The sequence below is a fragment of the Lepidothrix coronata genome, unplaced genomic scaffold, assembly GCF_001604755.1.
Source record: "Lepidothrix coronata isolate B3197 unplaced genomic scaffold, Lepidothrix_coronata-1.0 Scaffold20, whole genome shotgun sequence".
NCBI lineage: Eukaryota > Metazoa > Chordata > Aves > Passeriformes > Pipridae > Lepidothrix > Lepidothrix coronata.
Window position 1 is genome coordinate 6098548 of NW_016690200.1, and position 26153 is coordinate 6124700.

The 26153-nt window shown below is 43.5% G+C and overlaps 1 long non-coding RNA gene across 3 annotated transcripts in view; it reads right to left on the reverse strand.

Moving 5' to 3' along the window:
* Positions 1 to 2188: 2188 nt before the first annotated feature.
* The window catches only part of LOC108493868, an 83002-nt gene continuing 59037 nt past the window's right edge, over positions 2189 to 26153 (reverse strand). For 2 of the 3 annotated variants that reach the window (XR_001873631.1, XR_001873629.1), the window contains 3 exons: positions 9029 to 9119; positions 6533 to 6616; positions 5023 to 5922 (listed from right to left, as the gene is read on the reverse strand). This is a non-coding gene — a long non-coding RNA (uncharacterized LOC108493868). Of the gene's footprint in view, positions 4004 to 5022; positions 5923 to 6532; positions 6617 to 9028; positions 9120 to 26153 lie in introns of those variants that run through there. The other variant, XR_001873630.1, reaches the window with a different exon arrangement.

Here is a 26153-nt window from a genome sequence, read left to right on the forward strand (position 1 = left end):
ATTCTCTGTGGAGCCTCTTGCACAAAAAGTCACGAGGAGCAATTCCCCAATCACTATAACCGATTTCAAATGGTGCTAGAAAATATTATTGACTCTGAACACCAAAAGAAATCAGTCATCCTCTAAAGGGGTTACGGAGATCTGCAAGGACGAAGAGTTAAGTGCTGGATAGTATTTGACACTGGAGAATCCCCAAACTCTTGAAAAATGTTAATTAATTACCCCTGTGGCATTATTCGCTAACAAACATTAAAAGCATTATTAAAATGTTGATGACAAAACAAAGGTACAGTGAAAACTTTCAAAATCAACCATTAGCTACACACATCTTTTAATACAGTGAAATACTTATAAAAATATCATCTTGAAGCACTTAAAAATCCTCCAAATTTCAGTAAACTTGGCCAACGTGACCAACCACAGTGTGGTCCAATTCTCACAGTCGCTGGTGCTGGCCATTTCCATCAGCTACAGCGAGCACATTCAGCCATGAAACTGTGACCTGAACACTGTAAAGTCACACAAAATAAATAACATATTCTCACCTGCCAAACACGCCACAAGACACGCAGCTGGGATGCAAACAGCATCCAGAATTCCCAGCGCTTCAGTGCAGAATCACCTGCTTTAAATTCTATCGTGTGTCTTGTATGATACACGTACAAGGTATTTACAAGGTTGATAATGAACCAACCAAGATGTACCCATGTAAGGCTAAAACATGTTTTGAGTTGAAAAAAAAGTGGAATACATACAGTTCCCTTCCTAATTCCTCACCATGTCATATGAACTAGCTGTGCTAGTTTTCACCAGCTGGTGCACTAAAATCAACATCTTCAATATTGAGCTGGAATTCTGTGTTACACTTTTTTGTGTTGTCTCTGTCTCGTGAGCCCTCCTCTGGTTCCGAAGTTGCCGTTCACCACTCACAAGGATCATAAACATGCTGACAGCAGAATTCCTGCCTTTGAAATCACACACTGCACAGCTCTCCCAAGAGTCACTTGCGCCACAGACCCCCACGGTCCCAAGGGACCTCATTTGGTGGTGGAGCTAATTACAACAGCAGAACCACACAAGGAAGATGCTGACCTTCTCTTCTTTTCCTCTGAGGCTTCTGAGGATCCGTTTCCCTGATGAAGGCAGGCATTCTTCCTCCAAGAACACTGATTTCAAATGGTGCTAGACAATGAATAGTTAAATCTAAACCACCATATGAAACCAGCTTCCTGAGGGAGCTTGTGTCTAGCTGGGAGGATATTCCTGTAACAATAAATTGGAAATGCCACAGAAGAATACCTAGCCATGTCGGGTTTTTATTTTTCCTATTAAACAGTTGATGCTTTTTTCTTATTCTTACCCTTGATTTTGGTTTGAGTCACCAAATGTTCACTTCTGTTTTCTATTATATTGCTACCAACAGCAAGAGAATTGCTTGCAGCAGTGTCACTCTGAAGAATTCTGTTAGCCAAGCTTGAACAACATGTACAAGGCTTTAAACAAGGAACGAAGGGCCTTCCTACTTGTGTTGCTGTCTTCTATTAACACATTCTGTCTGCTGAGCTCTGCCCACAGCACAGCTACCTCCAGACACACCAGCAAGGGCAGTGTTGCTGCAAACTCCCTCTCGTGACGGCAAAACACGTGTGACAGTTCTCCTGCAGGATGTTACCATGTCTTCATTTTAACAGCAGCAGCCAAAGTACCAGCGTGGGACAGAAGTTACACGTTAAGGTCTAAATGTTTAATATTCAAAGGCCATGCAGAGAGCCTGAAAACCTGCCCACCTGCCTGCTAGCCCTGGCTGAGGTGGGATTTGCAAATTAGGGAGAAAGTGTGTGCCCAAACCTAACGCTAAGGACTGCATTGATTACGGATTGTTCAGACCTGGCACTCACCACCTGGAGCCAGTACTACTTCTTAGAAATCTGACACAGGGCTTTTTCCTGGAAATCTGCTACTGAAGTGTGTTCTAGACAATTTACTCCCTTTCAAGCAGATTTGGTTTTCTTTTTTTTTTTTAATAACCTGTCTGCAGCTCCTCATCTCAGCTGGCAGAACAAACCTGAGATCCGAAGGACCACATCTGCAGGGCCATGTCGAGCAAGTCTGAGTGTCTGCACAGCCCCGCTCTCAGGTGACACATTCTGGGAAGCACTCGATAGGTAACATCACAGCCTCTCAGCCAGGAACTAATTACCCCCAAGCAGCAGCAGAGAAGGCACCACGGAGTTTCTGGTGGCAGAGGGAGGCACAGAGAGGCCGTGTGCCCCATCCGGGTGTAGAACAGCACTGTTTTAAGGAAAACAACCCAACGGAGGAGGATGGGCCTCCGAGAGCGGGCAGTTACTGGAAGAGCTGTCACTGTGCCAGGCCACATCAGCACTGGATTTACTGTGCAGCTTTTCTGTCCAGAAAGTGCCTGTGTGGAGCAGAGCAGGCAGGAAGCAGCAGGACCGAGCTGTGCTCCCGCCCGTGTGTCCCCAGGCTCTGCCCCGAGCACATACAGCTGCCTGGGAATCTTCCACGCAGGCACACAAAAACACTGGTGCTCTAGCAATACAGTAAAGCTGCTTTGAAGTGGGGGCAGAACCAAACTGTTTCCTCCAGCAATGCAGAAGCCCCAGATTTTGCCTTACTGCAGTATTTTCAAGAAGAGTGAAGCATCTTAATTCTTCCCCCCTGCAGTTCATTACCCTTTGTGCTCTGTACCAGCTCCTGGAAGCCCTGTGAAAGCTGATTTTAGTAGATTAGAACCACAGAATAATTTAGGTTGGAAAAGACCTTTAAGATGATCAAGTCCAACCTCTGACTTAATGCCACCTATGCCCACTAAACCATGTCATGAAGTGCCAGGTCCACTCGTTTTTTGAGAACTTCCAGGGATGGTGATTCCACCACTGCTCTGGGCAGCCTGTTCCAGTGCTTAACGATTCTTTCAGTGAAGAAATTTTTCCCAATATCCAACCTGAGCCTCCCCTGATGCAACTTGAGGCCATTTCCCCTTGTCCTGTCCCCGGTTCCCTGGGAGAGACCAACCCCACCACCCTCCTCCCCTTCTGTCAGGGAATTGTAGAAAGCAAGAAGGTCCCCCCTGAGCCTCCTCTTCTCCAGGCTGAGCCCCCCCAGCTCCCTCAGCTGCTTCTCAAAGAACTTCAGTTCCAGACCCTACACCATCATCCAAGATGAACCCAACTGTGGAGTCCTGATTACAGGTAAAAAAGTATTTTCAAACTCTTTCCCTTCAGGGTGCAGAAAACCATGTAAAAGACTAATCACATCATTTCCTAAAGCTTTATCATCTCCCAAGATGCAGTTCTCTCTTCCTTTACCACAAGGACAACAAAACCAACCAGCTTAGACTAGGAACCAAACTTCTAGATGGCTGAAGGAGAGAAATCAAGTTAGTGGGGACAGTTCTCACAAGGGCATCTGTCAGCAGCACAGCTAACACAGTCCTCTCCAAGAAAATCTTCATGAGAAAGTCCAAGAAACCTGAGATCCATCTGTGAAACAAGGAAAGCAGTGACACTTCCCAGCCATTATCTTCCCAGGACAAGGCTAAATCGTGCTGCAGCATCTCTTCCATGCATTGCATTCATGACACCCATGGATTTGAAGCCGAGGTCCAGCTGCATGGCTCTGCCTTTTACCACATGACCTAGGACGGGTGCAGACCACAGCATCTCCATCTGACTATCCAGAGAGTAAGTTCTGCCATTTAATATCATTTGCACTTCTGAAGAAAGCATCTTTCAGAACTTGTAATAACTCTGTGCCTTTCTAGAACACGGCTAATGAGAAACACGCTCGCGTTAGGGCTGTAAACTGTCATTTCTAAATTGGAAAAACAAATGAACTGCACAGAGAGAGCTATTGTGCTGCTCCAAGATGCCTCCTTCTAATTAGGTCCTGGAAGTTTTAGGACATTTTCAGATCTTGAACTGCCCCATCCTTCTTAGATTTAATGATCAGAAGAACTGAGGGCAACTTTCTCATTGAGCTGGGAAGAAGAAGAGGAACAGAGGAGTTAATTTTTTTACATTTAAAAGCAAGAGCTTGGGAAATAGAAAGAGCAAACCCAGAATTCACTGTAAATTGGTAAAACCTGTAGCTGGAAGAGCATTTGATTACATTTTTGTTTCTGTAATTACAAATTAAGTGTTCTGTAATCCTCCAGAGAAAATTATGGGAATGACATGCCAGTGACTTAAGCCCTAATCTTAAATACTTAATAATTCATGTTTTTATTTGACATTGATGGGATGACTTGCATGAGTAAAGCTTTGTCTGGAATTAAAGCACTGCAAGAATAAAGTTTACAATGGTTTTGTTTTGCTGCTAAGTAACTGTACTGATTTACAGGTGGTTTAGCTGCATTCAAACACCTATCAGGGAACCCTCTTCCACTGATGAATTCCTGCAGAATTTCTGCACTTGGAATAATTTGAGAACTGTGATCCCATCTGTGACTGCAAATGACAACTGTGGGCACTTTATCAGATTAATCAGGGATAATCAGAGAGAACATGCACTGGGTGCGACTCGGAAAGACTTCCATGTGGACTAATGATCCTGCACAGGAAATTCATTAAAAAATAAGTCCTACAGCTTCCTTTCCGTGCCCTGCCACAACAGGAGCCGTGCAAATGGATTTTGTGAGAGCTTGACTTAGGACAGCTTTACGATCCATCTGAAAGACTGAGCCAGCCCGTAATTTGCAGACAATGGCCTGTGAGAACATTACATCTGACAAAATGCTCAACTTACTGTAACTTTTTAAATTCCCCCCCATTTTTTTTTTTTTTTAATAAAATGTGAAGCCAGGGGAAGATGACAGAGTGACAAGTCTGCAGAAAGGCTCTGTCTGTAGCAGGGGAAGGGACTGTGAGAACTTCCTACTTAACGCCTCGCCGTGGATCTCATTTATGAGCTGCTGCAGACACCCCATGGCATGATGGAGATGAAGGAACCACTGAAAAATTATCTGTCAGCTGAAAAACCAATTAATATTAACTGCAGTGAGAAAAGAACTGTCTACCCAGATAGAAACTGAGACTGTGAAGTCAGTTACAGATGTCTTTAAGGGATTTTTTTTTTTTTTTGGTCATTTTCAACTTGAACTTAAACCACAGCTATTGGGGAAAAGCTGCTTCATCTTTTCTTTTTCTGCACCATCAATCCCCCAGCGTTTTCACCACCAGCTTAATGAATTCCAACTATCAAGAGAGCTCATCCGCTATGTAATTTGTCTTTTTTTGTTCCCTTCACTAAACAAGCAGGAAAAATGTTTTTAATTTGCAAGGCTGAATAAATGCCTACTGTGTTTGCCAAGACTTTATTGACATTCATGGCTGTCCACAAAGCTGACTGACTTCTCACAGAGATGGTTTATCTCCTCAAGTAAAAAAAAAAATAAACCTGCCCAAACAAGAAGATGTTAATCTTCCTTAATAAAATAAATGAAAAGCAGCAGTTCAATAAATAATCCTGTGGCTAGTGAAACACCCCTTCATCCAGGATATGGTCCCAGAGCAGATTTTTGTTGACAGCAAGATCACTTAGCATTGGGACACCCTCCAGTGCTCACTGCTGCCTCTGATGCTGCAGTTCATGTCACCTTCAGTTGTACCAATACGACTGCCCATGGGCATCATTCAAATGAATCTAATTCAAAGGAAAAAAATAAAATAAAGGGTTTCTTTTCTTGACTGAGTTATTTTCAGCCATCTGGTTTTCCGCACGGTCAGGGAAGAGATGGCACTGCATTGCTGCTGGGCTGGAAATGAATGGCTGGGAGTGGGCAGAAACTTATTAAGCTGGCAGTAGCAAAAGACATGAACTGTGGAATTACACCTTGGATAGCATCAAATCCCATCTCTCTTGCTCAGCTGGTCATGAGGAGTTGAGATGAGTTTCAGCCTGCAACGAAACACAGCTCTTGGAACTTTCACAAGAAAATCAATACACTGAACTCTGAGGTTCTTACTCAAGTTTTACTGGGTTTTTGGACCTTTTGGAAGGTCCAACTTCCCCCACAGGCCTGAATTTTTCCATTTGAATTTTTCTTACTGAACAATTTTGTTGTCTTACGTTAAATGGGCAGTGTGCAAGAAACAATCAAACCTCCACGAATGGAATTTAATATGATCAGAAGGTCTGCAGTGGCTTGATATAAACAGGTAAGAACAAAAAGCATTTGTGAGGAAATTATTGACATGAAAAACCATTACTGCAAAGATTTCCTACACTGATGGGAGTACTTCCCATTCCTTCCTGTGCTTTGTTTAGCTGCACTGAGAAGAACTACGAAGTAAGAGATCTGGGGAACATCCCTCTGGAACAGGGACACAGCTCTCAAATAAAGACAGTTATTTCCCACTAGTGAAACATTCAATTTATCCATTATGCACACACAATACCTTTATCTTTTTAATTTCAAAGCTTCTCAAAGCTTTGAGCAATAAAGGCTTAATGGGCTACAAGGTATTTACAACAGCTGATACCAAGGAAGGACACAGATGTTCTGTACCTCAGAAAAAACAGCCTCCACCATGTACAACTTTCTCCATGTGCTTCTGGGACAATTCACTACTGACAGGTTTGTCTTCAGAATCTGGAAGAAAAAAAACAAAACACAAGAAGCTGTTTGAGTTAGTCCCCTCTGTGTTGTTCTGCAGAGAGATAAATTAAAATACAACTTCAGAATCATCCCTCTCTTCCTCCAGGTTCTTACACAGCCTTTTTAGCCACGTTATGGCTCCTCACAATCCAAATTTATGTGAGAGCATATATGGTCAGAACAGGCAATCACAGTGTACCACTAAGCAACAGCAGTAAATACAGGTATCATGTTCCCCTTGGAAGGAGTAATTTCTGATTAGAGCTTCAAAATTCATCAAAAGAAACTGCTGTCTCTGTTTCATAACAAAGTACCTGTTACTCCTTTTAAGATATATCCAAAGATGTATCCAAACCTCCTGGCAGACTCCTGTGAGGTGCAGTCCACCTTGTGCACTGACTCCATGGCATTTTGAGCCCTCATGCCACAGGGAAATAAACCTTTGTGGAGGCAGAATCCATATATAGCAGGTGCCAAAGAATCACCTGCTGCATACAGCAATATCCTTGACGTAGAAGTTGCCTCAGATTTACTCTGAACTCTGTTTTGAAACCTCTTCAGGCTGATTTTGGGGATTAGCAGCAAAGTAAATCCTAAAAATACAAAAGCGGGCTTATCAAGCTGGGGAAAAAAAAGCACTAAGATGTTTTTGTGACACAGGCTTCAAGGATATGAATTATGCATCACCAAAAACTGACTTCAGTTTGGATGGGAGGAGGGAGATTTCTGTGCATCCAAATCCCAGCACAACGGGCACAAAGTGCTCTGCAGGGAATTATGATGTACATCCTGTAAAAAACATTATCAATCTGAGAACCCCGCCCTCCTTTTTGCCTGAGTATTATTTTGTGTTAATTATGAGAACTTGAGGCAGAAACACCCTGCCTCAAATATGTAATAACAAATACCTCCTTGGAATCAGTCACCATCCATATCAGAGAGGGCTACTGAAACCATAAGGAAGCAGGAACAGCCTGGCTTCAGCCTCGCTCTATTTCTGTCCACATTCCCACCCTGTGCCCATCACCATAGCAGCTCTTCAGTCAAACACCAACCTCTGGGGCAACAGAGGCAGGAAAACAGTGGGTTTTTTCCCAAAGGGATCAAGATTTGCTGGATAAAAGCAGCTGATGTTATATTTTAGCAACTGGACAGGGCAGACATAAGGAACAATGTAATTCCCTGCTGACTGCCAGGGTATGTTAATGAAGATATGATAATGAAGTAGCCACCCACAACAAAACTCACTGTTGCTTGTCCATGTCTTTACATGATATAAACACTTTTTTTCATTTCTACTGCTGCCTTACGTATTTAAAAGTATCTCATTGGGATCTGGGAGAAAAACAATGACCATTAGGAATAAAAAAAATAATATTTCTTCAGCTGAAAATAGTTCTTCTGACTGAAAGCTTTTGGGATCTAACAGCGATGAGCATCATTTTTAGCAACCACCCTGGCACTGTAGCTGTTATATAAGTTTCAATAGAAGTGCTAATCCCATCCCTGAGTAGAAATGTCCATCACGGAGCACTCCAAAGCTACACCTACTGTTTGTATCCTCGTGCCATGTGTTGTATCACAGCCACTTCTGTCCCTACAAAGTGAGCTCTTAAAACCAGGCACCCTTTAATGTTGTTGCCTCTCTGCTTATCTCCAGCACTGGATTAATTTATGCTGCCCCACGAATCATCATGGCAGTTTGTCTGTCAAAGGACCTGGAAAGAACTGCTCTTACGTATCTTTTAAAAATAACACCAAACACCACGAAAACATTTATTAGTCTGTAATTTTTGTCTGATATAATACAAACTCAGATTACTTTGGAAGACTCCACGATTACTGAAGAGGAAGTGAAATTAAAATTATCACACAGAAAAAAGATAACAATTAAGAAAGATAGGAAATTCAATCAGACCACTTCAAGTTTTAACCTCAGTTGAATTCTTACGCCTCACAAGCACACTGCAGCGGATCTTTTATTCAAAGACAAATATTCTTTACTCCTCCCATCATGTATGACACTGCAAAAAAATCCTGAAATCCAAGCCAGAAATATTTTCAGAGTGAAACAAGCCACCTCTGAACCTTTCCTTGTTATGCAAAAGAAGCACAACAAGGAATGGACGGGGATTTGAGCAAATTGGTCTAGTGGAAGGTGTCCCTGCCCAGGGCAGGGGGTTGGAACGAGATGATCTTTAGGGTCCCTTCCAACCCAAACCAGTCTGTGATTCTATGAAGCATAAATCAAATTTTTTTAAAGATAACCACTTCCTACATTCTGCTGCTGCGCGGTGACAAATATAATATATGCCAGATACATTTACACCACATATTTCACAGCAGGAAAAATAACCGACGCAGAGATCTTACTCCACCAATGTACTGGAAAAAGAAATTATTTACCTTTCAGTTTGCACAGATTTATGAGCAGCTTTTCCCTCAAACAACACGTTCGTCCTTTGGCATATGCAGGACACCTCTGTGAGATCAGCACCTGGAATTTATAAAATGGTTTATGTAAACGCGCGTGTGCGCATTTCCAGTTCAGCTTCCCCTAAAAATACAAAAACGTCACATGGATACGGTAAAGATAAAGATTTTAGGGACTGAGCAATGGCCTGTAAGCTGTGCTAGAGACTGGAAGAGCCAGGAGATGACAGGGATCTTCACTGCATGCTGAGCAAGGATCATCTGGATCAACTGGTGAGCATCTGGCAGGGCTGGAATCAATTACATCTGCACAACCACGCAGAGCTTAGAATATTTACTGATCCTTCCTCCTGAACTCCTGTTACTACTCAGTTTGTGCATGTGACTTCTGTTACAGGACAGTCACATCATCAAGAGAAAAGCAGAAAACGTGCTTCAATAATAAACACTGATGCTGGCACACGCCATGGAAATCACAGAGCTAATCAGAGGACAACTTACGGCTCCACATATTGAACAGAGCCAAGCAAGAGAAAAGGGGTTGTTGGATTCTGAAAGTAATTCTGATTTATGGAATAGTTATTGCTCTGATCGACAACGGCTATTAAACATCTTTAGCTGCACTTGGAAAGCGTGTCCCTATCCATCAGAAAAACATAATGTGCACATATCCAATACTTGTGGTCTTATTAGTCTTCTCCCTGCAACTGGCTCCACCTGTTGAAGCTGCAAACAAGGTCAGCATCTCATAATTGGAGCATCGAAGCACAGCTGAAGTTCTGATTTGCCTTGAGAGCTGAGATACTCAACTTGTGCAGATTTTAAAGCTACTGCAGGTATTTACCTTCCCAATGATTTCCAAGAAAGGCAACTACTGTAGCAGGGCAGAGACCCTGTCATGGATCAAAACACACCAATCTAGAAGCTTCACATAAAACAGAATAAAATGAGTTTGGTTTCTAGTTTGCTGCCTGAGGCAAAAAAGTGAGAACACACATAAAAGAAGAGAAAGTATAAGGAATAATGAGACAATAAAACCTGATATAAAGGCAGATTAACAGCCAACTGGCCTTTCTACTCTGGGCTGCATAGAAGGATATAGTTTTAAAACAGAGGCTTAAATAAAAAGGTATTTTTGTGGCATTTACAGAGGGCTGGCATGGGAGAAAGCTCCTTTCTGTCGACACTACAGTGTGCTATCAACCCACATGTGTGCAGGCCACACAAACACCTTGCAAGGAAAACAAAATGAGGCACAGAGGTGCAGGTCTGAAACTTGAGTGCAGAGAAAGAGAGAGAAATCAAATCCATGTTTGCAAAGAAATCTGGGAAGAGGTAAGATGCAGAATGTGCACGGAGAGAATGTCACTGTGCACATTAGAAATATGATTAAGAAAGACCACAACCCCTGCCCCCAGAATTACAGACATCCATGCAGAATGGAATCTCCAGCTGGAAATAGGATTGATGACACTGAAAGTCTGTGGAAAAAAAGGGAATGATGAAGAACTAGTTATAAGATTTGGTTAAGAAAAAGCAACTAGAAACTTCAAGGTTTCAAATGGATTCAAGGGGCAAATGTCAGTGTAGGATGGAATCACAGAGGGGAACAAAAACTGCAAATGACTGGTAGAACTTCCTACTTCTAAAAATCTGGCCATTACTAGACTAAGGAACGCTAACTAAACCTAAAGAAACACCAGTTATTTAGTCAATGAGAGATTTCACCCTTTATTGTGCCAGCATTCCAGTTCTCCTGTTTGTAACAGACATACTAAGTTAATTCATCAATGACTAAATGAGTTCAGTTAGTTCACGGCATGTAATTAATTAATTCTCCTCTGTTAACAGGCACATCCTAATGTCACTTTGTACTATTTTGCAAATTCAATTTAATTTATTAGACACAATAAGAAAAAGGGAATTTGAAGGCAGAAAACAAAACTGCAGCAAAGACAGATGCAAAACCTACGGAGATAATGCACAACATAAATACCATCTGGCAGCAAGGTCCCTTCCATGCCCAGCAGGGATGACTGTTCTGCATTAACTGTTTTGTGCTTACAACAGGTTTGGGATGATGGGTACAGGAATGTGGCAGCTGCCAGCCCGTGGTGGTATCCCCACAGCCATTTCCCTGCAGCTGGACTGGGTTCTCAACTTGCACTCCCCCCTTTCAGTCCCTCACAAATAGTTTCATCAAGAAATTCTTTTTTCACAGAACTACTTTAGATTTCTTTGTGGTTTTAATAGCGGCCAAGGAAATTCACTCAAGATTATCCCCGTAACTCCTACTGTAGCCACTGTGAAGGTTAAAAGGATTAAACAGTCGAAGTGATGACTGGGATAATAAAGTATGTGCTATGTAACGCCAGCTGCACAGGCCTTGACAGAGTGAAGTCTAAGAAAAGACAGAAGAGGAAAGTCTTCAAACACAAAACCTGACAATCGCTTGAACGGGGTGCGTACGTACACCTGGCATTCCAAAATCCAGCTGTAAAGCAGGAGCTGGGAGAGGAGCTCAAACAGGTGTGGGATGGTGGTGTCAGGCAGCACATGCACCAGTGCAAAGGTGGGAGCAGCACCACGTTAGGTTGGATCTGCCTGTCAGACACACCAACTCCTTCAGCCGCTTCCTTTCAGCACGGAGAGAAAACAGCAGAGACGCTCCCTCAGCCAAGGCAGGAAATCAGCTGAACCATCATAATGTGAATGGACTACAATTAAACTCTCATTACCAGAGAAACTAAGGTAGGTTTCCATCAATAACAAGCCATCGTTGGTGTAGCACACACAGGACAGGAGCTTTGGGAAGGCCAGTCCTGATGCTGAAGAAGGCAGTGAGACACGGCTGTCCTCAGATGGCTGCCTGAGGAGCATCTCTGCCATGAGACTGGGAGGCTGCAGGCATCATCCATGTGGCCTGTCTTGGTTCTGCCCAAATTGTGGTGACATTTAGGTGCCTGAAGTCCAGACTGATAAAACTCTCTACTCAGTAGCTGCTGGGGCATCAGCACGTGCCATATCAGAGCCTGGTATTTCCTGCTGTTCACAGCTGAAGGTGTCCCACCTGGAGCGAGGGAACCTGCCTCTCACTGAGACTCTGCTGCAATCTATTTAGGCAAAAAGCAGCCTAAACACCACAAAGTCCCCTGAAAGAGCCTAAAATCCACCAGAATCCATGCCAACACCAGAGAACAAGGCTGCACAGGAGCACTGGTGCTCACTACCTTCACTGGACACAGAAGCACCCACATGGAAAGCAGGAGAGCCCCTTTCTATGCCTTCTCAGCCTTCAGCTTCACACTGCCCTGGAAAACTGGAGCAGCACAGATCCAAGATGTGAGGATGAACATTTCTCTGCATCAGCTGTGTAGCTCCTGAGCTTCCCTGTGCTCCCTGCCACACACACACACACACACACACACACATCCTCAGAGCGACTGATGCCCAAACCTCGGTCTAATGCATCCCAAGCAAGTTCCCTCTGGAGTGTCTCCCTCTCTGCAGACTATTTTGATTCCAAAATTCCATGACATCCACACCCCTGCCATCTTCATAACACCATAAGCATCCTCCCAGCCTTTTCAGTCTCATTCTGTTCCATTCTGGTGGAAACTGAGCTCTGCCCTGTCATCCAACATTTTTTCACAGCACATGTAGGAAGTATTTCCTAATTCTGGCTCAAGCAGTTGGGCTCCACACCCAAGGGCAAAAATCCAGCACGGAGACATAAACTGGGCACCTCTGCGCTTCAGAAAAATTTAAAAACCAGCTCAGTACTGGATAAAGAGGGTGTATGTTGCATGTACAGGGGGACAGAGCTAAGCATCGTTTTGATCTGAAGCTTAAAATACACAACCTTTCCAGGGCTACTTCTGTATTTCCATGGAAAACTGGTAATATTCTTGAATAAAATGAGTAATTAAAAGAGTTTTTAAAGGGCTTACAAGGATAGCAACACAGAGAGAAGACAAAACTGATTGGGACTACACCACAGCGCTGCAGTAAGACAAGGAATGACTATGATTATGCTTTGAGGTACTGTAATTTAGGAGAAACTGTAGCAGAACTGTTACAGCAGCTTGCTAATTCTATTACTAATCTTTACATCACACTTTCCAGACTCCTTACGGATTTCCCTCCTAACAGCCTCTGCTTTATCAGAGGTTTTTTGGCAAAAGAAATTACAGTAACTTATGCTACGAGTGAGTAATTGTGTCAGGGGGTTGGTAAGGAATATTCACTTGCATTTCCAGACTGGAGCAGCCCTCTGCTTACTGTGCTCTCTACACCATCAATCTGAAACAGCCTTCACCCTGCCTTGAGGGCCATGAAAGTTATATCAGGTTTCCAGTCAAGGTGAGGATAATGTGTATCCGGTATGAATGTGACAGGATAGGCTACACCACCTAAAAATAACTGAAGTCAACATGCAAACTGCACTCTACAGATCTGTAAAATACTGTACAGATCTATAAAATAGTACAGACTCAAAGCAAGAAGTCAGACCATAGGAATACAGATTATAAAACAGTGAAAATTCATTTAAAGCTGTATAATTAAGCCCACACAACAAATACTTCTTTTTCTTCTCTTAAATATATCTCCCTCACTTCACATGTCAATATTACTAATGAACTGCCTTGTATCATTGTCCATGGCTACAAAGCCCCTTCTTTAAACACCCCAGTCCCAGATATTTTCAGATGTAAAGGAATGGAGGGGGAGGACTGGTGACAATGCCCCAAATGAACTTGTATTTTTTTCTCCCCAAATCCATGTTACTGCATCCTAAAAGAAGAGATGCTGAGCATATCTGCTGCATCACTTCTCTGAATCCCTGCCAGCACTATCTGCTCTCTGAAATCCCCCGTGGAGATTTCCAACACACGGTGAGCCCTGCACAGCTCCGCCTCTGACCCTTCCTGTTTGGGACTCCTGAGCAATGGGCTTTATCTCATTAATTCAGTGTTTTTTAGGAAACTACTTTTTCCTGCCAGTTTTTAAACCCAGAGGAATTTTCTAGATGTGCAGTGACAGCGCATGAGTAATAGCTCCCTCATTAAACTACCAGGGAGTCATAAAACAAAACAAATTGTTCAGCTTCCCAGTGTTTTTCCGATTTGCTTTCCCTTTCCAAGCCCTGTAGTGTTCACAAACATCCAAACTATCTAAGTGACGTCATTTCTAGTCAGAACCCTTAAAGGAAACAACACATCCTTTGCCTGTTGCTCAATACTCTGCTATTCTTGCAAGTCACTTATTTGTGCCCCAGAGTAGTTTCAAGTCGCTTTATTTTTTTAAATCAAGACCCAGCTGTACCCACATGAAACATATACCTCCAAAATCTGACATCAAAAAGTCATCTGGCACGAGAGAAGGAGATGTGTCACATTTGCTGCTGCTGGTAACAGGTTCTTTATCCCATTTTGAACCTGGGAGTCACAACTATACAACATACAGAACAGTGATTCAAGGAATACTTTGAACAGCCACAATTTCTACAGTGCTTTGTGAGAACGAGAGACAAGACCTCAGTCTCCTGTGTTTCTGTTCAGGATGAAGAACAAGATATCAGAACCAGACACCAAACTCAGCCCCGGGAGGTGAACATGTTTGACAATATTTGTGTTTAATATATAATTTGGTAAGACTACAGGAGTGGTAACACAACTATCATGGTTTTCAGAGCAATCCTTTAAGATGCACATGTAATTTTCATGTTACAGATAGCAAAGGAAGGACTCAGTAAAGTCAAAGGTGACCTGAGTTCAGCGTTTTCACTGAAGAATGTGGCTTACTTCAGGAAAACTTCCCTTCCTTTTGCCTGAACAAATTGTGGGAGCCACAGAATGAAAACCATTTCAGACAGCCTGAACATCTCACACCACTGAGATTTTAATTCCATCTTTTAATGAGCAGCAGAAAGCAAAGGAATGAGATAAACTGAGAGCTCCAGACCACAGTTCCCAACACATTTGGCAGTGATGAGGAGACCCATCACATGTACCAAGCTCACTGACCTTGCAGATTTTTCCATGACTAGAAAACCAACCAGCTGGATGCTTATTCCCTTTTAGATGGAACTGCTAGTACCCTGTGCTCAGTCTATCTCCAAGTCAATGGTTTTGATGCTGAGGAAAAATCTGCAGCTTTAAATACTCATCTGAGACAGACAGAAGAGTGATTAAAGTCAGGGAGAAACTGCTTGAGCAAAACGTGAGCGGAGACCCCAGCCCAGAGCCTCAGGGATGTTCAAGAGCCTCACTGATAATGATTTCACTATGAGTTAGGTATTCAAACACCCCTAAGGACACAGGCTGTCAGAATTTGCCTCTTTACACTGCTTTATAATTGGCAACAAAGGTGGGAACAACTTGCCAGCTTTGCTTGTCAGATCATCCTTACGACAGTGTGCGGAGGTACCGATGAGAAAGGGGGATTTCGTCAGGACTGAAATACATTGCAGACACCGTGGCAGATGGCACTGGGTGAACTGAAATGGAATTGAAAAGTTCAGAGTATTTTAGAGAAGGTTCATTTAAGATGAAACGAGGTAACAGCTTAAGAAATACAGAATAGTGAAGAGAGACAGAAACGTACTCCCCTTCATCCTTCTCCTGACGTGCGGAGAAGCTCAATGAACCAAAATGATTGTAAATATTTTGGCATTTACATTGTGGCCATAATTAAACGCTGACTTGTCCTGATACATTGGCACCTGCACAGACATGCAGCCCCCACTATCCTGCATGGTCTGCAGTCCAAAGGGTGAGGAAATCTCTCTTAGCATCTGTTTAAATGCAAAGCACAGGTGAAGGAGGGACTTCACAAGAACATGCCGAACCCAAGACTGGCAAAGGGTTAAGAAAATTAAGTCTTTGGATAGATAATCTAAACATCCAACATTATTGGATTAATTAGTATGAAAGAGAAAGAATAAACCCCTGAATCTTCAGCTGTGCTCTATGAAGGGTCCATCACCTCTCCCCGAAGTCTTTGGTACTGGTGCTGTTAGAGATGCTACTGGAATGGGCATATCACAGGTCTGAGACTCTGCTGATCCCCTGCCCCTGAGCCACAACTCAGCTCTGCAGAGTTCAACGTTTCAGAGACAAGCCTGCTACTGAGGCAGAGTTTGGACAGCATTCCCAAAGCCGCAGGGCCCATCAGGCCTGCGGATAACTCCTCATTAAAAGAAGCAACAAGAAACAAAACCTCAACCTCTTTTCCAGGCAGTGAATGACACCAGCATGAGACTGACAACTTTCAGGATGAGGTCACCTCCGTTTCCCTTCAGAAATGAAGCTGGCAAGTACAATTAACAATAATTAAAAACTCCTTTCACAAAGGGACACTACACTTTTATTATCTCTGTTGAAGTCCAATCAAAAGCATCACAATGGGCTTATTGATTTTTTTTTTAAACCAAGACACGATAAAAGACAGAAAGAAACTGGCAATTAAGAACAGAAACCCCATTTTCATAGGTGCTGTAGTATTTTGGCTCAAAATACATATTATCCCCCACTTCCCTAGAAGAATAACTCAGTACTTACTAGTTAGTTATGGCAAAGCATAACCAAAAATTCTGATTTACAAAGAAAAAGCAGCTTAATGGGTAAATAAAAGTATTCATGACACTGAAACTTATATGGGAAGTGCAAGCAACAAGCTGTTATCAAGTTCATGAAAAGTTACTGGCTTTGGGTATAATGATTTTCTTCTGCACAGAGTTTGAGCTGCACAAAATACATTAACTTCCTTTGTATACCAATTTACTATTAAAAAAGAAAAAATATATCAGAGCCAAACCCCATCCATGCATTCTGCTGCAATAATAATTTTATAAACCCTTTAAAATGTTTTTATTTCTGTTGTGGACATTAAAGGTCTCGCTGCTCTTTATCAGGGAAGACACTTTGCTATTGGTGCCTCTCCCCAGAACTGCCAGATCAGATTTACCAGCAGAGCTTTAAGGTGCAGATTAAACCTTGGCAACTGGTTCTTACCCAGAAACTCGAATGCTTAAATCACTCCTAAGTGTGATTACTTTTGAAAGATTTAGTATTATAACCCCGAAGTGACCCTGCTGCTGTGCAGTGCACACTACGCTCCCAAGTAATCTGAGCGGCATCGGGCACACGGGTCCTGCTCTCCCAGGAGCTCGGGTGAGTGATTTTCCCAATACGGTGCCAATTTTAGGACAGAAGGGAGTGAGACACGAGGGGGTTAAGTGGGAAGCATGCAGGAATGGAGGGTGAGCCGTGCAGCAGGTGGTTTGGCAGCAGGAAGCCCACCTGCCCCCAAAGTGATGCCCGCCCGGACGAGGAGCGGTGCCAGCCCACAGCCCGGAATAGCAGTGGGGCCGGCAGAAGGGAAGGAAATGCACAGTCTTAGGCAAGAGGTTGCCTCAGTTTGAACACATCAGCAGTTGAAGGTTGAAGGTTTACCAAGGGCCTGAGTGCACAAATCCCCACTGGTACCAAGGGTTGTGACTCTAGAGGCCAAGGGCCGTGGACCAAGGAAGGATGATGTGGCACAATCCCTTCATTCTGTCACTGCCACTTCACAGACGAGCCCTGAGAGTAAACAGGGAAGTCACGTGGCATCTGTAGTGTCATGTAGTGACTTCCTGAGTGTCACCCGGGCTTAGAACATCGCCTGCAACATCCCTCATGCCACAGAGTGTCTGCAAAAATGGGAACCTCTAAGCACCTCCTATCACCAACACCCATCTCATCTCTGCCATCCTCCGTGACTCAGGAATCCGTTTCTGGATGCTGCCGCGCATTTCCCACTTCCTTTCCCTGCAGTGCACATAACAGAAACGAAGCTGAGTGCTGACACAGTAAGTAGATTGATTGCAGTATTTTGCTTTTTGGACTGAGTCCCAATTTCAGTCTGATCTGGTTCTCAGATAGGAGGTTGTACATTGTCACGGCGTTTGTAAGAGCGGTTGCTACACTGATTCCACGAGATAGGCGAGGCTCTGCATCTGCATATCAGAAAGGCTGATCGTGCACGCTGCAGATGCATCAAATTTTCTCAGAATAATAAACTGGAGACACACTGAAAACAATATGGAAATCATTTGATGGGCCTCTTCCAAACACGCTGATATAAATACAGGTCAAATTTGCAAAGAGTGTTCAAATTCACATCGTTATGTTTTGAAAGCAATTTGAAAAGCAAAGATTTTAGAGAACAAGCCTGGGAGACAGCAGATTTGGATTGGTTTGTCCTATTACTACACCACTGACCGTGGACCATGCCAGGGAAAAACTCAGCTTTCCATCAACTACTCAACTAATAGGTAAAATTTTCCCAGTGCTCAGCATCCAGAAGATGTCACTGCAAGCTGGAATTAAGCACACAGGTACTGTCTGCTGCCTGGCACGTTGAAGATCGTGCCTTTTAAAGGACGGTTATACATTTAAAACAGAGATTTATTAATCACAAGCAGCTCAGAAGCTCATTTTCCTACATACTGTAAACCCAACAATTCACTCTCCCTTTTCTTTGACACTGTTTTATTACTTCAATTCAAGAAAGAATGCAGCCTTGCTAACACACAACTTCTGACAGGAATTCACACCTATGGTATCACCGTGATTTGTTCTGCACGTATTTTAGACCAAAAACCCTACAGCTTCCAGACATCTCCAGAAGGACAGAAGGAAGAAGGTCTTCAGACCCCTCACTATGTGTCAGTTGCTCAGCATTTCTTCTAGTAAATGAACCATAACCTCTTTAAGCAGACAAATTGCCTATCACAAATATATTGGTTCTACCAGATTGAGCAAGACAGACAAACAGTGAAAACTTACTTCTGGTGATAAATAACAAGCTGCTTTGAACTATTTTTTTCAGACCAGAATTGCAAATTAAGAAGTCCATGCGTAGCCTCCACCACAAAGGACAGAAATATGTAAAAAGGGCGCTGTGAACTTTAATACAAAGGTGTGTGACGTATATTCCAGACTAGAACCATTAGAAAAATGTTATTACATGCACATATTTTTAATATTAGGCAAATAAGACATCTTGGATGCAGCCCCGGTCTTAGGGCAGCGATCACAAGTGAAATGCATGGCTGATTGTAGGGAAAAAATTAAAAAATATTCAGACAAAACCACAGAATCACAAGGGATGGGTGATGTATTTTTTACCACCCTCCTTGCCCTTCCCCCTTGCAACATTTTAAATGGCTTCAGCATGTTAAAAAAAAAAAAAAAACAACCAAAAAACACACACACACAAAAAAAATCTTACTTCTTGAAGCTGTCTGGTTGTTTTTCTACAGTCACTATCTCAGCATTACAAAGCCAATACAGCCATGAACTGCTGCTTTCTGGTTTACTGAGATCAAGGGAGTGGTTCCCTTCACTTTCTCTTGAGCAACAAACAGACAACCTCTGGGTATTGAAAGTATTAGAAGATGGTATCTCCAGAATTAAAATCTATTTTGTCACAGCAGGAAACAAGATAATATGTACAGACTTCAGGGAGACCCTGTAACAGCCTTCCAGGGCCTGAAGGGGCTCCAAGAGAGCTACAGAAGGACTTTGGACAAAGGGGTTGGAGTGAAAGGACAAGGGGGGAACGGCCTTAAGCTGAAGGAGGGTAGAATTAAGATGAGATATTAGGAAGAAATTCTTTACCATAAGGGTAGCGAGGCCCTGGCACAGGTTTCCCAGAGAAGCTGTGGCTGCCCCACCTCTGGAAGCGTTCAAGGCCAGGGTGGATGGGGCTCTGAGCAACCTGGGATAGTGGAAGGTGTCCTTGCCCCCGGCAGGGGGTTGGGAATGGATGATATTTGAGGTCCCTTCCAACCCAGAGCATTCTATGATTCTGTGCCTTCAGCCAGCCTATATCAATGATGTGCTTAAAACAGGAGTTGAAGGGTTCAGAGCTCTCCGGGGCACAATTAAGTGAAACAAGCCAAGCCAAAGGGATCTATTTCATCAACACATCTTTAATCATGTTGTTCAAAACTTTCTCCATAGCATCTAAAATAAACTGCTCTCTTATGCAATCCCAACCCTTGAAAAAGTTAGTAACCTCCACTCCTGTAGTAGCTTCCTGCACCTGCCCCTACAGGTAATAAAGGATTAGAGGGATCAGAATTGAAATGTTTAATAAATTTTGGTTTTTTTTCTGCTCGGTGAGAAGCTCATTTCTTATTCTTAACATGAAAGGAGCGGTTGTGTTAGAGGGGGGAAAAAAAAAAGGAAAGAAAAACAACATAATGAAAAGGAAGCACACACCCATATGGAAAAAAATGGCCAAAGATGAAGCAAACTTAGTGCAAATGCTGTGCAACTGTGTCACTGACAAAAACAAACTATTAATTAACCAGATGGAAACGTCAAGGTTTTCATTCCTGTGTACTCTCAGAATCTGTCCACACTTCCATGGAGGTCTCATGCTGCTCTTACCATTGTTGCGATAAGTTTTAGAATCAAGCCTAAGAGTAAATCAACTTCTTCTAGGTAGGACTGCAATCGTAAATATTCTACCCATGTCCCTGCAAACCCACAGATGGCAACTGAGAGCAGAGTTTTTGATGCAGCAGTTACAATTCCTGCAGTTCCCAAAGCACAGGCAAAGCACGTGTAAACACTACCAGGATCTCTGCTTATGTAAGGAATGCAAATCTGGGGCTTTGACAGATCTACAACCCAACAGGTTTGTATTAAACATACCCACACATTCCTCTGGATTTTGTTGTGCACAGTTACTACAGCATTTGAACATCAGCAAGGGATTTGCTCCGTTTTAATGGTAAGAAACACCTGCCTAAGTACAGCAAATTGTTTCTGGATTTGTCTTGTATAAAAAAAAAAAAAAGAAGAGTAAACACTGACTACTGCACGAGCTGGCTTGGCTGCAGTTCCAAGCTTTATGGGAAATTTAGTTTGCAACAGGTGACCACGTCCAAGACGAGGAAGATTTCACAAAGATGCTCCGAGGTCTGGAGCATCTCTTCTATAAGGAAAGGCCAAGAGAGCTGTGGGTGTTCAGCCTGGGGAAGGGAAGGCTCTGGGGACACCTTAGAGCCTAAAGGGGCTCCAAGAGAGCTGCAGAGGGTCTTTGGACGAAGGCATGGAATGACAGGACAAGGAGGAATAGCTTTACACTCAAAGATGGTAAGTGTATTTCAGGTATTAGGAAGAAATACTTTATTGTTGGGGTGGTGAGGCACCTTACCTGGCTACTGATGAAAATACGCAGAGACTGGTCTCTAGTAGGACTTTCCAGAACAACACTGCATGTAAAGTTACTCCTTAGTAAAGAAACATCTTTCTGGCAGCTAAGGTAAGGCCTGTCACTTCCTGCAGCCATTCACCTCTATTTGGGCTTCAAAAGGACCCACTCTATTACAGTAAGTATTGAAAATCTACCATGCACAACTTAACATAACAGGAGAGCAGAGCCCTTACCTTAAACATCAGCCTGACTGTACCTGGCTACAGAGAGGTCACAGCTGGGGCTGTAACTCTGCCGTAGTAATTACAAACAGGTTTGGATTAGTCATGGTGAACTATGTCCAGCCTTAGAGCATTTATAGTAAAAGTTCCTAATAAAAGCCTCGTCAGTCAAGGCCTGATAACGATTTAAAGTTACTTTACCTTCCCACCTCATTCACTAAAATGAAAGGAACTTCAAGTTTGGGACATGTCTTTATGCTGATGCACTGCAGATTTGTAATCCCCGCATATCCCTCATCTTTGTTCCTTTTTTTTGTCAGGTAACTCTTTCCTCCTGCAGCTCTTGGGTCATTTCAGCTCCTGGGAATGACCGCTACAAACTGCAATGATCCCGACAGACTAAAAGTCTCTGCTGTGCTTCACCTGCCTTCTCTGTGACTTTGTTAGGGCCAAAAAAACCTGCAAATAATAATGGTGGTCTTACACACTTCTGGAGGAACAGCAGCTGAATGCAGCCAGCTGACCAAGGTGAGGATTACTGTTTACTGCACAGTGGAGTTCAGGCAGAGTAAATCATGTGCCATCCAAACCAGCTCAAAAGCAAGAGGTGTGGAAGGCCTGTGTGCTCACCTGCACAACCCACAGTCCCTGTTGGCAGCACTGGCTGTTCCTCCCTCTGCATGTCTCAAGGAGGGTGGTTGTTCCCAGCCTTTCAGGTATCCTCAGAGAGCCGGCCCATAGCGCTACTCCAACTTTTCACTACATACCTACCCATGTACTCACCCCCTCCTACCTCCTCTCTCACTTGCCAGTCTAATTACCCGCCCACTCACACTTTCCCTTACTCACTCCATAACCCACCCATTTATTTACATGTTTCTCATTCATCTCCCTGTTTGGTTACACAACCTGAGCCTCAAACACCTTCAAATCCACTCACCAAGAGTAACTTTGCCTCCCATGATCCGCCCGTCGTCGCCTTTCTCATCAACATCCCTACCCTGCATCCAGCTTCCCAGAGTCTGAGGGAAGGACAGCTTACTGCTCCATGTTCCCCATGTCCACGAGGTCAAGTTCTCCATGCCAAATCTCTGCTAACTCTCTCCTGCCATCCCTTCTGGATGAGCCAAATGTTTTCTTCCAACACAGTGAGGATGGATGGCTGGGAGAGGGACTGGGCAGCGCTGGCCCTGCCTCTCCCAGATCCAGATGTGCCGTGTGTGTCTCCAGCAGGCACCCAACACACACACCCCCTGCAAAAACCGGGTTTTGGAGGCTTCCAACCCAAGCCCCTCATCCTCTGGGTTACTCTGAAAGGAAGAACAGAGGTAATCCTTCCAGAACCAGTGGAGATCTGGGGTAAAGGTGCTGGATCATGACCAGAGGGCAGCTCCAAAAGGACTGGCTCAGCGTGGCAACACGCCAGCTCACACTAACCACCCTGTCTCTCTCTCAGGGGGTGATAGCAAAAAAAACCCAGCTCCTTTGTCCTTTTTATAGCCACCGAGTGTTTGTTTGGAGGGGATACTGATCTGGCTTTTAGTGGCCCAGACTTTTGAGACAGCCGTGCTTGGGCACCCGAAGCTTCTGGTAGTGAAGACCAAGCCCTGAGGAAGAAACAACAAACAAGCGAAACCCCAAATCCCACAGAAACAAATAAAACTATAAAAAGAAACAATAGTTACGGAGTGGAGAATGTGAATGGAAAGCTGGGATGAGGGGTTGGGGAAGACTCCAGTAACTACACTGCAACTTCCACTATTTCTGTCACTAATAGAAAACTGATTTTTTCAGTGTCCCTGTAATGCCCTCTGCAGACTTGCCTGCACGCATCGCTTCCCCGCAGTTTAAATGCTGCAATGGAGCTGAAAAACACTTAAATTATATCTCCTCCATATAAAAACATTTTCATTTCCAATTCAAATTGGCCTTTTCAGGTAATTTTCAACAATTTCTCAAATGACACCAGAACAGACAACTCTTATACTACAATAAAATATGCGTCTGAGAAATCATACTATTAGCAGTTCAGTTTAAAACCTATCTTCAATCAGTAGAATTTTCCCAAATTCTGAAAAACTGAACATGAAGCACTTAAGATAAGTGATACATTTAATATTCAAGAGCACATAATACTATTCCACTCATATTTACGGGCTGTTAACACCACACAGAGAATTAGTGAGAGATGAGAACGCAGACTTGAAATAATATGGTGAAATAAAGAAATGGAAAAATTTAGGGCAAATATTAGGCAAAGAGAAATCTCGCCATCAACCTTTGTGGAAAAGATTCCAGAAGATCAAAGTGGAAGGCCAAGTTCTTAGAGTATCTCTAACCATAAACTGCAGGGAGAATAAAACCACCCAAAACCACGCAGCAGAAAACATGTACTGGCAAGACGATGGTCTGGATGATCTAATGCACTTTCCATCACTAACATCTCTGATTCTGTAATTCCGTAGGAGCTCTTAACAGAGGGCTGGCCAAATTCTGCAGCAACTCAATCATCTGATTAGTGTGTGGTAATCAAAGTGTTCAATTAAAAGCAGGCCCTCGTAGCTGGGTGTTGTAGCCGGTGGTGCCAGCAGAGAGCCTGACGTGACTGGAAGCCGTGCAGTAATGACAGGGTTGTGGGGAGCTCTCCTAAACAGGCAAAACAGAATTTAAGTAATTAAAGAGACAATCATCATCTTCCCTTCAAAATGCCCAGGGTGAACTTTTGACAGCGGATTTGATAATGCAGAGTTCAACTCTGTCAATTTATGCATGCAAATAACTTCGCTCGTACGTGCGAGCGAGCGCTGGGGTGGCTGGATCTACATTATACGGCATTTTTAACTATTTACTCTCGATTTGCGTGCTGAGAAAATCTCCCCTTAGGGTAAAATACCAGACTGTTCCTCAGATCATGTGCTCTGTTTGCTATTTTCAAGTTGTTAGGTAAGCACACGTGCGGAGGGAAGAAAGCGCAGAGGGGCAAACGGCACGAGCGCACCTCTGATGTTCAAAGCATGTTGTATGAGAAAAATGGACTGTAACAATAAGAAGCTGGAAAATAAAGACTGAGAGAAAAATGCAAAAGAAGAGAAAAAAACTACAAAGCAGAGGAGTAGAAAGCAGAGGTGTGCAGGAAGATAATCCTCTCCAACATGCTGAACTGTCCTGTGCCTGCTGGAAGCTGACTGCCTGAACCATCACTGCCCTGAAACCTACTGCAGGGAAATGGGTTTGGGTGTGTTTTTGCCTTTTTTTTTCCCCAGCCAATGGAAATTCTACCCTGACTCTGAGTAGGTGTGATCTGTGGGATTATAAACAAAGGCAAATTTGGGGGAAAGTATGAGCAGAAGAACAGTTTGTGATGCTGTTTGGAAAAGTGACAGTTTGATAAATGCCACAAACCTATCAGGCTCTGTTAAGTTTATTTCTATACCACTTATTTACATCAGTAAGATTTAAGGTTTAGACTGGACATTAGGAAGAAATTTTTGATTGTGAGGGTGGTGAGGCCCTGATACAGGCTGCACAGACAGGCTGTGGCTGCCCCATTCCTGGAAGGGTTCAAGGCCAGGTTGGATGGGGCTCTGAGCAACATGGTTTAGTGGAAGGTGTCCCTGCCCATGGCAGGGGGGTTGGAATTAGATGGTCTTTAAGGTCTCTCCCAATCCGAACCATGCTGGGGTTCTATGATATATGACTGGAAACTTCAGGAAGGGATGGACTCCTCTTTGCTCCCACACGATGTTATTGACCCTGTTCTTAAGAACTTTGACTCTGAACAGAAAACAGAAATAAAAAGGAGTGCATGGAATACTCATGTACTAAAATCCAGATACCAAAGGAAAACAGGAAAGACTTACAAATCAACAGATTGCTTGTTTTGGAGAGCAAACTTAAATTAGCTCTTCCTTGAGCTCCACTGTGATGAAGAGAAAGGGGAGGTGAGGTTTCCTGAACAGGCTGAACTAAACTTCACGCAGGTGTCACTGAAAGTGACAGTCTCACCTCCTCCTTCGCTTCTGGCCATGAGTTCCTGCTACCTCCCCATCAGCACTAGCAGCCAAGCCATGAGATGGAGCAGTTCTCATTTCTCAAAAGAAAAGAAACAGAGAAGAAAAATCTCTTTTTTCCAACCAGATCAGCAAAGCTGAGCGGGCTCGCCCCAAGGCCACGTGGTCATCAGAAGTGACCAAGAAAGAAGCAGACTCTGAAACCACATGTGAAACCTGCAGAGCAGGTACACTCTGCTCACACTAAAATATCAACGGCAAAACGATATCCAACAACCACTGCAACCTAAAAACATGTCCAAAAAAGACAATACTGTCACCTTTAAACGGTAATCCAGTGGATAAGAGCTCACCTGGGAAGCTTGGGCACTTTTCCCAGGGCTGGGCACTTTTCCTCCTGCAGATCCCACCTCCTACAAAGTCCTTGGACCAGCAGACTTGAAGCAGAGCTTGGGCTGAGGCTGCTTTCTGCCCTCCCCCTGGAGCCAGGCCAGCTCACAGAGGAATTCAAAACTCACAAAGCCATAATGAGAAAGCCCTGGAGGGCAAGTATGACTCCATGGGAAAGAGACTCCCAGGAGAAGGGGTAGAGCCCTATATTCTGGTCCCTTCTCCAGGAACTGCTCATGCCTACTGCACTGAAGATGAGAT